This window comes from Balaenoptera musculus, chromosome 14 (assembly GCF_009873245.2).
Source record: "Balaenoptera musculus isolate JJ_BM4_2016_0621 chromosome 14, mBalMus1.pri.v3, whole genome shotgun sequence".
In the NCBI taxonomy this organism is placed as follows: Eukaryota; Metazoa; Chordata; class Mammalia; order Artiodactyla; family Balaenopteridae; genus Balaenoptera; species Balaenoptera musculus.
Genome location: NC_045798.1, coordinates 61,266,798 through 61,282,473, shown reverse-complemented (window position 1 = coordinate 61,282,473; position 15,676 = coordinate 61,266,798). Strand labels below are relative to the sequence as shown.

The 15,676-nt window shown below is 39.4% G+C and overlaps 1 protein-coding gene across 2 annotated transcripts in view; it reads right to left on the bottom strand.

The window, feature by feature from the left end:
- The window catches only part of SETBP1 (SET binding protein 1), a 376,922-nt gene that overhangs the window by 153,356 nt on the left and 207,890 nt on the right, over positions 1-15,676 (bottom strand). The window lies entirely within an intron of this gene.

Genomic DNA, 15,676 nt, shown 5'->3' with positions numbered 1-15,676 from the left:
TGTGTCAAAGATTGCTAGCTCTTCGTGAAAAATCCATTTCTTTTTTGGGCATGCTTCTAGATTATGTTTTCCAGACTCCTTTCAGTTAGACGTGGCCACCAGAATGAATTCTAGCAAGAAGCATGTGAGCAGAAGAGATGTGTATCATTTCCCAACCAAGTATTTGGAGAAATGTATATCCTTGGCCTTGCCCCATTTTCCAGTTTTTCCAACTTGACGCAAAAAAACAAGACCCTAGCAGAGCCAAGAGATGGAAGGAGATTGGGCTCCTGAATCACATGGAGAAGTACTGCTCACTGACCAGAAACATGTGGCCCTGAACTGCTACATACTTTGTCACATATTTGTTAAATCAGTCTAGCTTAACCTAATATAATTAACCAGATCTTCTTTTTTCAGAGAAACTGTTATCAAGTACAACCTGTGCTTGCACACTTAGCTAATTTCAAATAATCATAGGATTTTGTGGACTTCCCTGGTGGTGCGGTGGTTAAGAATCCTCCTGCCAATGCAGGGGGACACGGGTTCAAGCCCTGGTCCGGGAAGATCCCACATGCCGTGGAGCAGCTAAGCCCATGCACCACAACTACCGAGCCTGTGCTCTAGAGCCTGTGAGCCACAACTACTGAGCCCGTGTGCCACAACTACTGAAGCCCGCACACCTAGAGCCCGTGCTCCACAGCAAGAGAAGCCACTGCAATGAGAAGCCTGTGCACCACAATGACGAGTAGCCCCCACTCGCCACAACTAGAGAAAACCCACAGGCAGCAATGAAGACCAAACACAGCCAAAAACAAACAAATAAAATAAATAAATTTATTTAAAAAAATATCATAGGATTTTGCATTGCTAAGTCTGTGCAAATCAGTTTAAATTTTGAGGGTTTTTTTTTTTTTTTTTTTGGTAATACAAACCTCATTTATAATTCAATTTGGTATCTTTAAGCATGAGAAAAACTCTGTAAGGAGGGCATTTAAACCAACAGTGTTATACCTGCAAGAGTAGGGTATTCAAGGCAAAATGAACAGACACTACATATACCTAGAAAATAAGAAGAAGCAAACACCAATCCCCAGGCACAGAGTGACAGGTATCTTCGTGTTGGTGTTGTGTTTTGTGTATATGTGTTGTCAGAAGTCCAGAAATCTTATGCATAAGCAAACAAACAAAAAATAGTCATGAGGAGGCCATTCATTTCATCTTTATCTTTTATAAAGAGGTAAATCTAGTTTCTAAAGTAATTATATTTCCTGTTTGTAAAATTCAATTCTGCTTATTTCCTTCATTTATTCACTCATCCATTCATCCATCTAGCAAATATGCATGCTGTAGACTCAGCACTATAGCAAGTTTTATGTAGGATAATAAGAATTAGAAGATATGGTTCCTGGCCCAGCAGACCTTATAATTTAATGTGGAGACAAGAATTATATATAAGGAAAAGTAAATGAAATGTCAAGGATCAAACAACAACTTCAGACCATCAAATGAGCAGTACAGATATCAAGTATCACAGAGTTTTCAGAAAGGAGATTGATAAATCAATTCTATTTAAGTAATATGGTATTCAGGAGCACTTAGCATGTGACAGATGAATCTGTTCTGATGATTGTTTTGAGATTTTAATTTCAATAAGCATTTATTTTGTGCCTAGTCCATGCTAAGCACTGGGCTAAAGATGCTACAAGAAGCTGACTGCAGAGAAAAGGAGATATGATAGGTGTTACAGTGAAAATGGCAATGGCGTTCGTCCAGTTCAAAAGCCCTGTTTCATAAAGTCTTTGAGGGCCAAGGACTGCTCCTTACATTTCTTTGTTTCACCCTCTCAACATCTGAGTCACTCTCCTTAAGCCCCCTTAGGCTCCCTGTACCTTGGGCTACAAGCTCTCTCAAAGGATGGCTGGTAAGTGAAAGGGATCCGCATTGCTGACAATATCAGATAGTGATCTATTACTATGCCTTTTCCTTAACATCTCAGGGCAACCAAGGGAAGATAAAATCCTCTGGACTGCTTGTGTGGGACAGCAGGTATATACATATCTGATAGGTACTGCCCAGAGTTGAAGGGAAACAAAATCCTCATTGTTTACCTGAAATCTATTTTTTCACTTGGGAAAGAATGGATACAATTGAAATGCTTAGTGTGAGTAAATGCTTAACTGATGTGGCATTAGCATTCATTTTGTGTGTGTGATAACGATAATGTGAAATGGCCTTGGTATTGGGAGACTCACACTGAAGTAGGTAGCAGTAAATGGCCATGCTGCCTGCAATCTATTTTTCAAATGGGTCTCAGTAAATCTGATAAACTTGACAGATGTTAGTGATATCTGAATCTAGGTAGAGGGTATGTGGATGTTCACTGTATTATTCTTTCAAATTATCTGTACATTTCAACCTTTTCATAGAAAAAGTTGGTTAAAAAATGTTTATCTACCATGTGTGATTTGGGGCAACTCAAAGGTCTGGTTGAATGCTCCCCACCCACCCCCACCCCCAGCCCATTTCACCTCTGCCTCTACTTTCTCTTTCTCTAATTGTTATCTGAAATTCTACAGTCAAGAGCCTCAACCCAACTTAGCTGAAGGGTTTTATTCATATTGAAATGTACATATACATTTACACTGTACATCTACATGTACAGTGTTAGCAATTAGTCAGATTATATTATATATAAATAAATACATAATAGAGGTGTTGGTTAGAGGTGATGGGGAAAAAAATAAGAATTTATATGGGACTCCTGAGAGAGATAGAGATAGCAAGAGAGAGTTAGAGATAGAGACAGATAGAGAAAGATATGGTGGGTGGGAACAGAACTCTAGAGCACTGCTTGTCCAGCAGAACTTTCTGCAATGATGAAAATCTTATGCATCTGCACTATCCAATATGGCAGCCACCACCACATCTAACTATTGGGTACTTGAAATGTGTCGAGTGTAACTAAAGAACTGAACAAATTTTATTTAATTTTAATTACTAATTCAAATTTAAACAGCCACATATGGCTGGTGGCTCTCATATTGAACTATGCAGCTCTAGAGAGACATGAGCCTGGAGAGGCATAAAAACTATAGTTTCTATAAGTGAGTTGGTTAACTGTGGAATTAACAGTTCCTAAGGGAAATAAAAAGATATGTTAAAATGTATAATTGGTGGGGAAAGAATGAAAAAGTGGTGGTACATACTACTGGGTAATATTTCTAATTGGTCAAGTCAAAATTATTGCAGAGCGGATGTGCCCACTACCAAATCTCTACATATAGCTTATACATGCGCCATATTTATGCACTGAGTGTATAATGGTGGGCTATTATGACAGCAAAGGTAGATTCTAGGGGGTGGGATACATAAAATCACCAGGATCTTTCCAGGCCCACTGAGTGGGTCAGATGCCACAGGCAAGGGATCATATCACCTACTTCTCCACGCAAAGCTTCAGCCAAGAGGTGAAGGATGCCTCCTACATGATCATAGGCTGCCCACTTCTCCAGTGGGCAGAAGGCATTCACCTGCAGGCAAAGACAATGCTAAGAACACAGAGAAGCAGGAAAATATTCAATTCATTAGATGGGTCTGTTTGGCCTCAAAAGCTAGAATTGCAAAAGTCTATCTCCTGCTGACTTTATTTTTCCTTCACCTTTTTAGTGTCATTGTTTCTGCCTGAACAAAGGATAAGAAGGTCCAGACTTATCCCAGAATAGACAGAATAGCACCGAATAGTCAGTGCTACACACTAATACAGAGCTAGAAAGTAATTGTCATGCCGGGAGGGGTAAGGTAGGAAGGAGTGAACCTATCAAAGTGAGAGGCAGCTAATTCCCCCAGAAGAAAGAGAATAAAAGTAAAATAACATTATTAGCTCAAGTGAGGAAGCAGAATCTTCTCAGGGTGTCAGATTAGCAGTTTTTGCTCTGTTTTATATCTGAAAGACCCATGTGCAGTTTATTGTTTTTGTGGAGTTAAGTGGTTTCATATGTTAAATTAAAAAGGTAGGGTCAGAGGATGGATTTTGTTTCTAGTATTACTTGGCAAAGTATAAGGGCCCTGAATTCAGAACTGGAAGATTTAGGCTCAAATCCACACCCTTCCTGGTACCATGCAAGTGCCCTAAAGCAGTCACTTTAATACCCATCTCCTTCACTGGGTAATCGTGGCAGCCCTTTTCAAGCAGTGTTGAGAATTAAGCCCTAATGCCCTTACCCAGTGGTTCTCCAACTTGAGTGTGCTCAGAATCACCTGGAGGGTTGGTTAAAACCCCTATAGTAGGCCTGGAGTAGACACAGTCCAAGAATTTGCATTTCTAACAAGTTCCCCTGCTGATGCTGCTGGTCTGGGGACCACTCTTTGAAAACAAATGTCCATGGCATTCATTGGGGGTAATGCATTAATTTTTCTCCTATGCATCTAGAATGGTACTAGCTATGTATCATCTTTGGGAGAATGGAGAAAAATCAGTCACTCAAATCATTTTCTGTAAGACTTTATCCTCTCATGGAACCCAGGCAGGTTGTGAGGATCAGTGGGGAGAGAAGATTTAAGGCGTGGTCACAACTATAATGCAGCATAAAGATATAAGCCTCTGTAATGTTCAACAATCTGTTGACAGAATCTTAAGTTTGCTCTTTGCTTTATATTTTGATTCTCAGATTTCTTTGTTTTAGGAGAAGTGGCTTTCAAACATGAGCCATGCATCAGTTATCTGCAAGGCTTTTAAAATACAGATTGCTGGAGAGCTGGGCCCCACTGCCTCCCAGATACAGCATCTGGGGTAAGACCTGAGAACTGGTGCTTCTAACAGGTGACAGTGATGCTGCTCGTCCTGGGACCATACTTTGAAATGACTGGTCTCTCTGTCTCAGCTTTCTTTGTCTTCTACTTCTCTAGCCTCTAGTCCAGAGGCCAGCAAACTATGACCACCTGTTTTCCCAAACTGTCTTAATGCAACATAGCTGCACCCATTCATTTACGTATTGTCTGCGGCTACTTTCAGACTACAATGGCAGAGTTGAGTGGTTTCAGCAGAGACTGAATAGCCTGCAAAGCCTGGAATATTTAGTATCTGGCCCTTTATAGAAAAAGTTGGCCAACTCCAGCTCTATTCTTCTTTCTTCTCCTTAAACATAACATTTATTAAACATCTTCTATAAACAAGGCATTTAATACTTATTTTTGTATTTTACTTTCACAATAATGTAAATGGATTCGAGGTCCCTTCTACATCACAGGGTCTAGTAATTTGCATAAGGGAACACCTGAATCAGGACCCACTGTATAGTCTGTGGCGTCCAATGCATAATGAAATAGTAAGTCCCCTTGTTCAAAAAGTAAGAAGAATTTCCAGATGATGAGATCAGAGCATTCAATCAAGTGTGGGGCCCAGTGTGACTAAAAAGGTCACACGACCATGACCTGAGCAGAGCACCCAGTCCTGAACCTGGCTGCCTCTGAGGTCTGAAACTCTCTCCTGCATGGCTGGCCCACGAGTCTCATATACCATGACCAACATGCATTGTCATGGTGAACTACTGCAGTTTTTCCCTGGAGATGGAATCTTCTTTCTTGAGAAACCACTCCAAGTGTATTTCCAACATCCGTGTACTATGTATGACCCCACCCCCTTCTCGAGCCCCAGTTACAATCTCCTTGGGGGAGAAATGAATCTCTGTGTTCCCCCAAATGCTCCACTCAATAAATATAATTATTTATGTAAAAAATTGCTCCCCTTGTACTACAGAGGATTTAAAATAAAATAGCTTTTCAATAAATTATTGTTGAATTAGTGGATATCAATAAAGGCTAAAGTGAAGAAAGACATTGTATTACTGCAATTCTACAAAAGAGAAAATGGAGCAATAAAGATACTATACCTTAGTTTGCCATCACTCAAAATTTCATGGAGGGTGCCACAATAGAACCCAGTGTCTGCCAATGTGAGACCCAGGGCTGTTTTCCCAAACTTGTATCAGAGAGCATTTCCACTGGGCATTTACTCAGTACTGAGGTGTAAGTGACAGCAGTTCAACAACACGTGCAAAGCGAAGCCAGTGATCATTTTAAAGAATGCAGCATCTCATGTTATTTGATCACTATATTCTCTGAGCATTTAATCCTCTCAAATATTTTGCAATCACTTCCTCTAATTACAGAGAAAACACACTGGAGTGATGTGCATGCTCGGGAGCGTCCCCTCCTGTTTCCTTCTCTGTTTAATCAAGAATTTGAATCACCTTTCAGTTTCCTAATCCTATAATCCTGAAAAGAATGTACACTGCTCCAAACTCTGCTTGGTGAGACCTTGTACAGCCAAACCTGGAGCCCTTTCACAAAGACTGTGAGAAGGGAGAGAAAATCCTGGAGACAGGCTTCCTGGCTTCCTTCCAGAAACTCAGGAAATTGGGACCCCTGGAGACAATCCTTTTCTAGCTAATATTTTGAAGATATGGATCTGGGAGGCTTGCATCAGATTTACCTGGAGGGCTTGGTAAAATTCTAACTTTCTGGGTCTCATTCTAGACATATTAAATTGGAATTTGGAGACAGGAAATCTTTCTGTCTTTATCTATCTATCTATCTATCTATCTATCTATCTATATTTAATTTTTCCCAAGTGATTCTCATGTGTATAAAAAATTAAGAACCAAGTGGTTAGCCATCCATATCCTCAATGTATATTCACTGTATTTCTTTCTTTTTTTTTTTAATTGAAGTACAGTTAATTTACTATGTTGTGTTAGTTTCAGGTATACAGCAAAGCGATTCACTTATACATCTACATATATATATATATATATATATATATTCTTTTTCAGATTCTTTTTGCTTATAGGTTATTACAAAATATTGAGTATAGTTCTGTGCTATACAGTAGGTCCTTGTTGGTTACCTATTTTATATACAGTAGTGTGTATATGTTAATCCCAAACTCCTGATTTATCCCTTTCCCCTTTCATAACCATAAATTTGTTTTCTATTCTCTGTATTTTTGTGTTACTACTAGGAAACTCCATAGTTATTAATATTATAGCCCAGTTTAAAAATTATGAGTTATAAATATATACAGGATCATTAAATGGTGTAGCTAAAAAGGCCCTTGATCACTACGGGTCATTGCTCTGGGATCCAGAAAGAATGTGGAGGAATGTGAAATGGGCTCATCTAGGTTTACAGTCAGAGTACCCGCTCCTCAGAGGTCTGGGCCCTATGACTATGACACCCACCATGCAGCTTTTCTGCGACAGCCTGCACTTCCAATATTCTGACACTCTGTCTCCATTTAACCCTGGCATATACTAGAAATCTCAACATTTAAATATCCTAATTACACTAGTTCAACACACTCAGAAGTGTATTAAAATAATTTCTCAGGCCATGGGTCTGTATTTATTGTTCAGTGAATATGGTCACCATAACTCAGAGAATAAGCCCAAAGCTCAGGACTAGACTGTCTTCCCACATTACCTCCATCGAAAAAGATGACCTTGTTTTACCACCTGCACATCTGCTCTTGTTCATCCACTGCCAGTTACATGTCTGCTCCCGCTTTTCTATTTACCTTTTCTCTGAGAGCAGAAACAGTGTTTCCTACTTTTCTCTCCTCTCTCAGACGCACCTGCAGTGTTTCTCACACAACTCAATTAATGCTATAAACTGGTAAGAGATGATGGTCCCTGCTTGATTTGAGGAACTCATCAGTAAAATGAGCTGATGTGTCCCAGACCACATGCTGGGAGGAATACGGATTTGTAACACATCTTCTCATCAGCCCTGGGTCGCTAAATAGGGCAGACTCTTTTTCTCAGAGCCTCCATATGTTCATCTCACATGGATCAATAGAAGCACCATACTGTCTTCACAAAAGCTTTAGATGCTCACCCCTTCTAATATACAGAAAGTCCCAGATTGTTTTTATCAACACAGTGATGCCCCAAAGCTTCAGCTTACTGTTTGGGATAGGGAAGCAGTCCACGGTGAGTTTCATGGTCACAAACTGGGATATAACTAAACAATTTGGGTTTTAAATAGCCCCAAACAGACCCTGTCAAAATTAAAAGCAGAGAAATGCAGCAACTCTGGAGCTCAAACAATCTCAACCTCTAAAGTGCTTTCCTGCAACAAGGCAGAAAAACAAAAGTTAGGAGTGCACAGCTGCCCAGCCAGAAGTGAAGCAAAGTCCCAACAGGAGTGAACCAACATGCTCTGGACGACAGCTGGGTAAACACTTCTGATAAAGAAAGACTCACAGTTTTGATAGAACCTTGTGTGTGTGTGTGATAGTACAGTTGGGTGGATTGATAGCTGCTTAAATATCTGCAACCAAAGAGTATTGAGTAAGGACACTGACAAATTGAAACAGATGAAGAGAAACACAAATAAGGATGGTGATGAAAGTGGTATGATATAACAGGAGGAAGAAAGTGGATATTTAGCCTGGAGAAACAAAACCTGGATGCAGAGTGGGGAGAATCAGGGATGGCGATTCTCTTCAAATAAATCATGGCATGGAAGATTTATACTGTACATATAGTTCAACTGAGTAGAAATAGGCTAATGGGTGAAAGTTACTAGGACATAGATTTCAGCTAAACATAAAGTGTTTTTCTGAAAATCAGAATTGTTCAGAAATGGAAGGAACTGCTGGAAATTTTAGAAGAGGTAGAATGCCCATTGGTAGAGACAGTGCTTCATTAGATGAGAAGCTAGAACAGTGGATCTCCCAGATACCTCTCAACTCCAATTCAAAGGTTCTGTGCTGAGACCCTGTTCCCCACCATCTCCCCCATACTACCCTCCTCATCCCACCTGCCAGGAGTAGTCAGTGAGGTAAGTAACAATCAGCAATGTTAAGAGGATCAAATGTTACAGGTATGTAATACACACGAAGCCCTGTGCAAGTGAATGTTCCTTTCCTTTCACCGATGGAGTGATAATGCCTATATCAGGGGGCGTGTGGGTGGGTAGGGAGGAATGGGGAATTGATTTTTACCCCACCATTATATCAAGTATTACACCAAATCTCCTTTAAAATGGTCTTGGGATTTGCCACTTGATATTAATAAATAGCTTATGATGCATTCAAAGTGTTTTTTCTCTTTGGCTGAAATAAAGGTAAATATTTTAGTTTCCCTGGAGGGAAGTCATTTAATCCTCAAATTAGACACTAAACATTAAGTTGCTAAGTTTTTAAGCCATCCTAAAATTCTTAACCACTTGTCCACTTGGAAGAAAAGGTAGTAATTTACGAAGAGATTACATCCTAACACAACTGCCGCCTTCCCATTTGGAGGCAGCGTGGAGCTGTGGAAAGAGCACTTGTGTGTGAGTCCAGTGACCTCCTCCAACAACTTACTGTGGCACCTGGGGCAGCTATTTCACTTCTTCTGTCAAAGGTTACTACCATCTTGCAACCCAACCATAACCACCCAACAGAGAAGACTGAACACCACCTGAATTATATATGAGAACCATGCTCAGAGAAGGAGAATAGATTCAAAATTCACGGTACTTTCCGCTGATTGTAATTTTTCAAAATTCTTAATAAGTTGGCTAAATACTTTTATCCATAGCATTTGATGTGAACTAATAGTTTTTCAGCTTTATTTTCAACAGTGACTTGGGCCTAAATGGTCTTCTGTTCTCAATGGCTGGAAACCATTTAGGTTCCCTTGGTGGGCCTCTGTTGATTCCTGGAGATTTTAATGCTATACTTCCCTCATTCTTAGACATAATTTAAATGTTTAATTTAAAAATTAAATGCATTTTTCCAAATGTCTAAGATGACTCTCGAAATACTCATGGAAAGTTACTATTTTTTAGTCTACAATCTACATATCATTGTGGACATAACTGTCAGAAATCCTATATGCCTATAATTGATCAACATCGTAATTTTCTTTTCCTCCTTATATTATGATTAACTGAGCACCAAGGGGGTCTTTCAGGCATGCAAACGAAACTTCATGACAATCCAACAAGCTCAACATTACTATCTCAATTAAGGACATTGCTACACTGAGGGGTAAAAAGAAAAAAAAAAAAAATATGATGCAAGCAAGATCACAAAGAATGTAAGTCTAGGAATTCCCTTTACTAGGGAGGCAAACTGCATGTCTCCTCTGGGAGGAATATGTAAAGCAAGTTTATATTTACAATTGCTTCCTGCTTGGCTGGCTAAATTGAAGCCATTTAGCCAAGCTTCACAAAGAAAAAGAGAGTACCATTTCCTGAATTCTCTCGCTGGTTCTGGCAAACCACTTGGGGAGATGGGAAGTGACTTGCCTGAGGTGATGAGTTAGGAATCTATCAGGCTGCTGAATGGAAACTCTACTGTAATTAGAACAGATTTTTATTTTTTACTTCAGTCCTCAACCACTTCTTTTCTCTCTAAAGTTCTTTGCTTAAGCTTTCTGCTTAATTGCAAGTTTTGTTCTCACTGGCTGCAGAGCAAAAGTGGAGATTTAAAACCTAGGTGTGCCCTGCAATGCCTGTTTAACCTTAGAGTTAAAGAAATGAACAAAGTCTGACATATAAAATTTACTAGGCAGCAATGCTCGAACTGCTTTGATCATAAGAAACAATAAGAAGTACATTTTTCACTGTAACTGTACATACAGTATATATTTGTGTGTGTGTTTCACACACAATAAGAGTTTTATGGAACAAAATTTACACTTACTAAGCATGAGGCATTTTGATCACCCTCCCCCCACCCCTCCCCCTCTCCTCCTCCCCCCTCTCCTCCTCTCCTCTCCTTTTGCTAGTAGTAACCCACTAAACTGAATTCACAATCTGCTAATGGATCATAAGTCTCAATTTGGAAAACAAAACAAAACATCTTATATAGGGAACAAAAGTGAAAGACTTTTTGTCACTACAGGAAGCCACAGTGGGGTGAGGAAAGAACACTGATCTAGCAGCCAGGAGGCTGAGGGTCTATTCTTGTTGGCCACCAACTGTGTTTGGATACCACCTCCCCCCTGTTATAAGTTGTGTGAACTTGGGCAAATTACTAAACCTCTCCATGCTTTAGTTTCCATATCTATCAAATGGAGCATTTAGAGGACATACCCTCAAGGGTTATGATGAGGATTTGGTGAGTTAATGTATGAAAAGTGCTTAAAACAGTGCCAATGCCCAGCTTTTAGGAAGCAGTCAGCAAATGTTATCTAATAGTTTTAAAACTGAGGTGATAGCAACTGTTCTAACTACCCAAACCTTTCACTTAGGTTTTTCTTGTTTGTTTTTAAGGAGATGAGAAAGAATTAAATGGGGAGAAATGACTCAAAGTTGTTCTGCGAAGAGGACTGGTGATGTCATTTGACCTCAAGCTCTTTTTGAGCCAGCAATGGTTTCTAAGAGAGTTGTCATAATCCTAGATGGCAGAAGTTGAAGTAGAAAATTTCAAGGGACACTGCTAACACTCACACCACACTGCTCAGGGCACATTTTGGGCTGTGTCAGAGTCTGAGGACTTTGCTTAGTCTGGAGACACCAGAAGAGTGTATCCTAGGGAAAGGTGCGCAGAAATGAGGAGAGGCTAGGGACCAAATCATTTAAGGGTTGGCTGTGAAAACAGGAGGTGTTTAGCATGGAGATGGGAAGATTTAGGGGAGCCCTGATAACTGCTTTCAAATGACTGAAAAATTATTGTGTAGGGGTTACGATAAAACCAGTAGATAGAAGTTTCAGTGAAATAGATTTGAACTCTAATTTCCAAACAGTAAAAGCTGTCTAGCCACAAAATAAGTTGCCTGGTCCAAGAGAGGCTCTCCATCACAGGAAACATTCAAGCAGAGATGAGATGGCCTAGTAGGTATGCTTAATTGAATTCTTGAATTAGAAGCAAGATCAAGTCAGATAGAGCCTCTTTAGAGCTAAAATTCTACATGATGAGACATATGAATGGGCTTTAAAAGGTCTAAAGCCGTGCACATATGCAGTGTCATTATTTCAATGCTGGCTGCACCTGTCGGCACCACCTAGAAAGCCTTGTAAGTCCTCCAGAAGGCATTCTGCTTCCCATCCTTAATTCCTACACATGACTAGTCCTAAAGTTCCTGATTCAAGCAACATTTGGGCAGCCATGTAACTCCCTACTAACAAAACAGCTAGGTTTTTGTGCAACACAACTTCTTGTCTACAGTGAAAAGCCAGGAGTTTGTTATGTTTTCTTTTATCCCTTTAATAGCAAACAAACAATTTGGAGATAATTTGGGCTCCTTGTAAACTCCTCACTCCCTCTCATGCCTAAAAACTGTCAAAATGTTTGAATGTAAAAGGATTATTCAGGATTCATTGTATGAGACACTTGAGCTTAATTTCTACGCTTTCTTCTCACACTAGAGCACCCAGGGCTCCTCCTCCTTCCCCCTTCCCTCAGCTCTGAGTCTGGGTTTCTCATCTCGTAGGTGGGTTTGATTAATATGTCTGTCAATCATGTGTAAACTCCTTTGAGAAAATGAAAAGTAATGTTCAAATGTTCAAAAATAATGTCTTTTACAGTTCCCATCTCAAGACATCTAAGACAAAAATCTCTGTGAAAAGACATGTAACCTAAAGAAGAAAAATATGCCTCCATCATACAGAACCAAGATGCCCTGGCATTTCTGAAGTAGGACTCGGAATCGGTCAGATAAACAGGGAAAGGGAAAATGGAAGCCTAAGCAATGGTCTAGGAAACCTGATAAATATTTACAGCCAACTGGGATCACTGAGGCCTCAAACACATCATTTTTCTCAGGAAGAGGGCACCTGCAGCCTGCATTAACTGTACAGTTATAGCAACCCTGGCTCCTTCAGTGGAATAAACCCACTCATGATGATTTTAGAAACCGTGGCTAGAGCAGAGCCTCATTACTATCTGACTTCCACTTAAGCCGAGGCTGGGCTATAATGAAGCCCAAACTGTCCCACTCTTGCTTATGCTCACAGGTGTCTGGATGGGGAAGAGGAAGACAGGTAGGGAGGAAAGGATTAAGAGGAAAAAGGATGATGATGTACATGGCAAGAAGTAATGCAATTAAAACTATATGTGTGCTTACTTGTTTAGTGTCTGCCTCTGGTCCCAGTATTAATGTCTATCTCTCCTCCAGGAGACCCAGGATTATACTGGAATATACAAAGTGTGCCATGGTTTCTGGCCCAGACTAGATAATACATATTTGCTATAAATTCTCTCAGCTCATTCTCCCTTCTCCATCAAAATTGCTCCATCTTCAAGATAACTCGTTCTGCTCTGCTTCTGTACACCTTGTGACCTGGCAGGCCCCTGGGTGTTCCCCATAATGTAAGATTCTGTTCACATCTGTAAAGAAAATACAATGGAATTGAACATTTCTACCTGAAAACTAAGTCTAAGGAAAGAAAAATAATAAATCAAGACTCCATTCAACTGAAGGTCTATTTCTCAAACCAGTTTCCTTGAATGCCTTACAAACAGTAGGCACTTAATTAAATTTGCTGACAATATGTGTGATAAAATGTAGATTAAACATAGATGATCAAATATATGAGTGTTTACAGTGCTTTTGTTTTGTTTCATTTGTATTGATGTGCTGCTTCTTGTCAAACATTTTAGTGTTTTGTGTTTGCCAAGAATCCTAGACTTGGAATCAGAAGACCCGTGTAAATTCCAAGCCAGTGTGGCCACTTACTAACACTGGGAGCTCAGGCAAATCATTCAAATCTCTTGATTCTCAGTTCCTTAGAGTTACAATTTGGATAAAAGTAATTGCCCTGACTAGGCCACAGGTTTGATGTGAAAATTAAACACAACAGCCATTTGGAAATTACTTTTTAAGCAACAAAGCACTAACAAATGTAAGATGAGGTGGATAAGTTATAGTCTATAGGTCACTCCTTCCCATTTCTTCTGCCAGCTGCAGGCTTAGGCTACTTTGGGGGATCCCCTAAATCAAAGAATTAAAGAAAAATGGGCATATTTGTTCTAAAATAACTTGATAATATATAATTTTAACAGGACCTACACAAACATCTCAGAATGTTCCACCTTTGCCCTTTAACAAAATTCCTGTGGAAGTGGCTTCCCCATCTTGATAAAGTTCCCTTGCCAGGTAGAGAGAAACAGAATGACCTCTTAGATGGAGAAAAACCCAGAAAGCAGAAGACCTAGTAACATATAGAATTAATAGCCCCTCGAAGTTTTACACAGGTGTTCTCATCCTGCTTTTTACACATAACAATTTACCACTACTGGAATAAGAACACAAAAAACAAATCCTCCATTAAATGTTGGGGAAAATTAAACTATCCAATGAAAAGGGAAAATATTTTCAGAGAAATTAGAGTTTCATAAGAATTTCCAATGGTCAGTTATTTGTGAAAGCTGTGGAATGGGGCTTCTCCACGTAGATGGCAATGAATTATCAACATCAAAATTTACCATGACTTTTATCTGTCCCTTCTATGTGTATATAGGCATAAGGATATGAAATCTATCCTGAGTTAATTGCCTATCAAAAGGCCCCATCGCAACAGTTTAATTTAGCTATCTGCTAGGACCCTCACAGCAGAATGTAACAAGTGAGACTCTCATTTTAGCTCTTTTAAGTGGAGAGTCAGTATATTCATGTCTGGAGACACTATTGCCACCCCCTTAGCGATGCTTGGTGGATGGTGACTTGAACATCTAGAAATGGTATTTCTTATGACTCTGGTGTACACTCACCATCTGACTGGGGCAAAACTGAGCCTCATAGGGAATCAAAATAGTCTAGGCTAACTGATCACGTTGTTTTTAGCTGTTTATTGGTTCTTAGGACAGGCTTGAGTAGGGACAATAAATAAGTCTCTGATGATAGCTCTTAAACTTTTAGAGGAAGAATGAACATCTTTGTACAAAGTTAACTTCCTCTTTTGATTCTTCCCCTCCTACTCCGGCAAGAAAACAGAACATTCTTAAAGCCACAGAGGCCTACTGTTGTCCCTGGAAATTAATCAAAGAATCAGAGAAATCCTAAAAGCATCAGCAAAATTGTTTACCTCTGTTTTGCAATGCTGAAGGGAAAAAAGGTGGGAGGGGTGTGGCTTTACAATAAGCAGGAGAAAAAAGTTGGTTAGGGAAGGTATTCAACTTTCAAGCAAAGGCAAATGAAATCAGTTTGCTGTTATTCTTCTAGAATAAAAAAGTATGAGAGATTAAAATACTATGTTGTGTAACAGGAACTAACATAGTGTTGTAGGTCAATTATATTAATACTTCAAAAACAAACAAACAAACAAACAAACAAACATATAGAAAAAGAGATCAGATTTGTGGTTATCAAAGGTGGGGGGTGGGATGGGGAATTGGATGAAGGTGGTCAAAAGGTACAAACTTCCAGTTATAAGATAAATAGTACTAGGGATGTAATGTACCACATGATAAAGATAATGAACACTGCTCTATGTTACATCTAAAAGTTGTTAACAGAGTAAATCCTAAGAGTTCTCATCACAAGAAAAAATATTTTTTTCTATTTCTTTAATTTTGTATCTATATGAGATGATGGATGTTCACTATACTTATTGTGGTCCTCATTTCATGATGTATGTAAGTCAGATCATTATGCTGTATACCTTAAATTTACACAGTGCTAAATGTCAATTATATCTCAATAAAGCAGGAAGAGAAAAAAAGTATGTGAGAGAGAAACTTCCACTTGCAGGTGAGTGATCA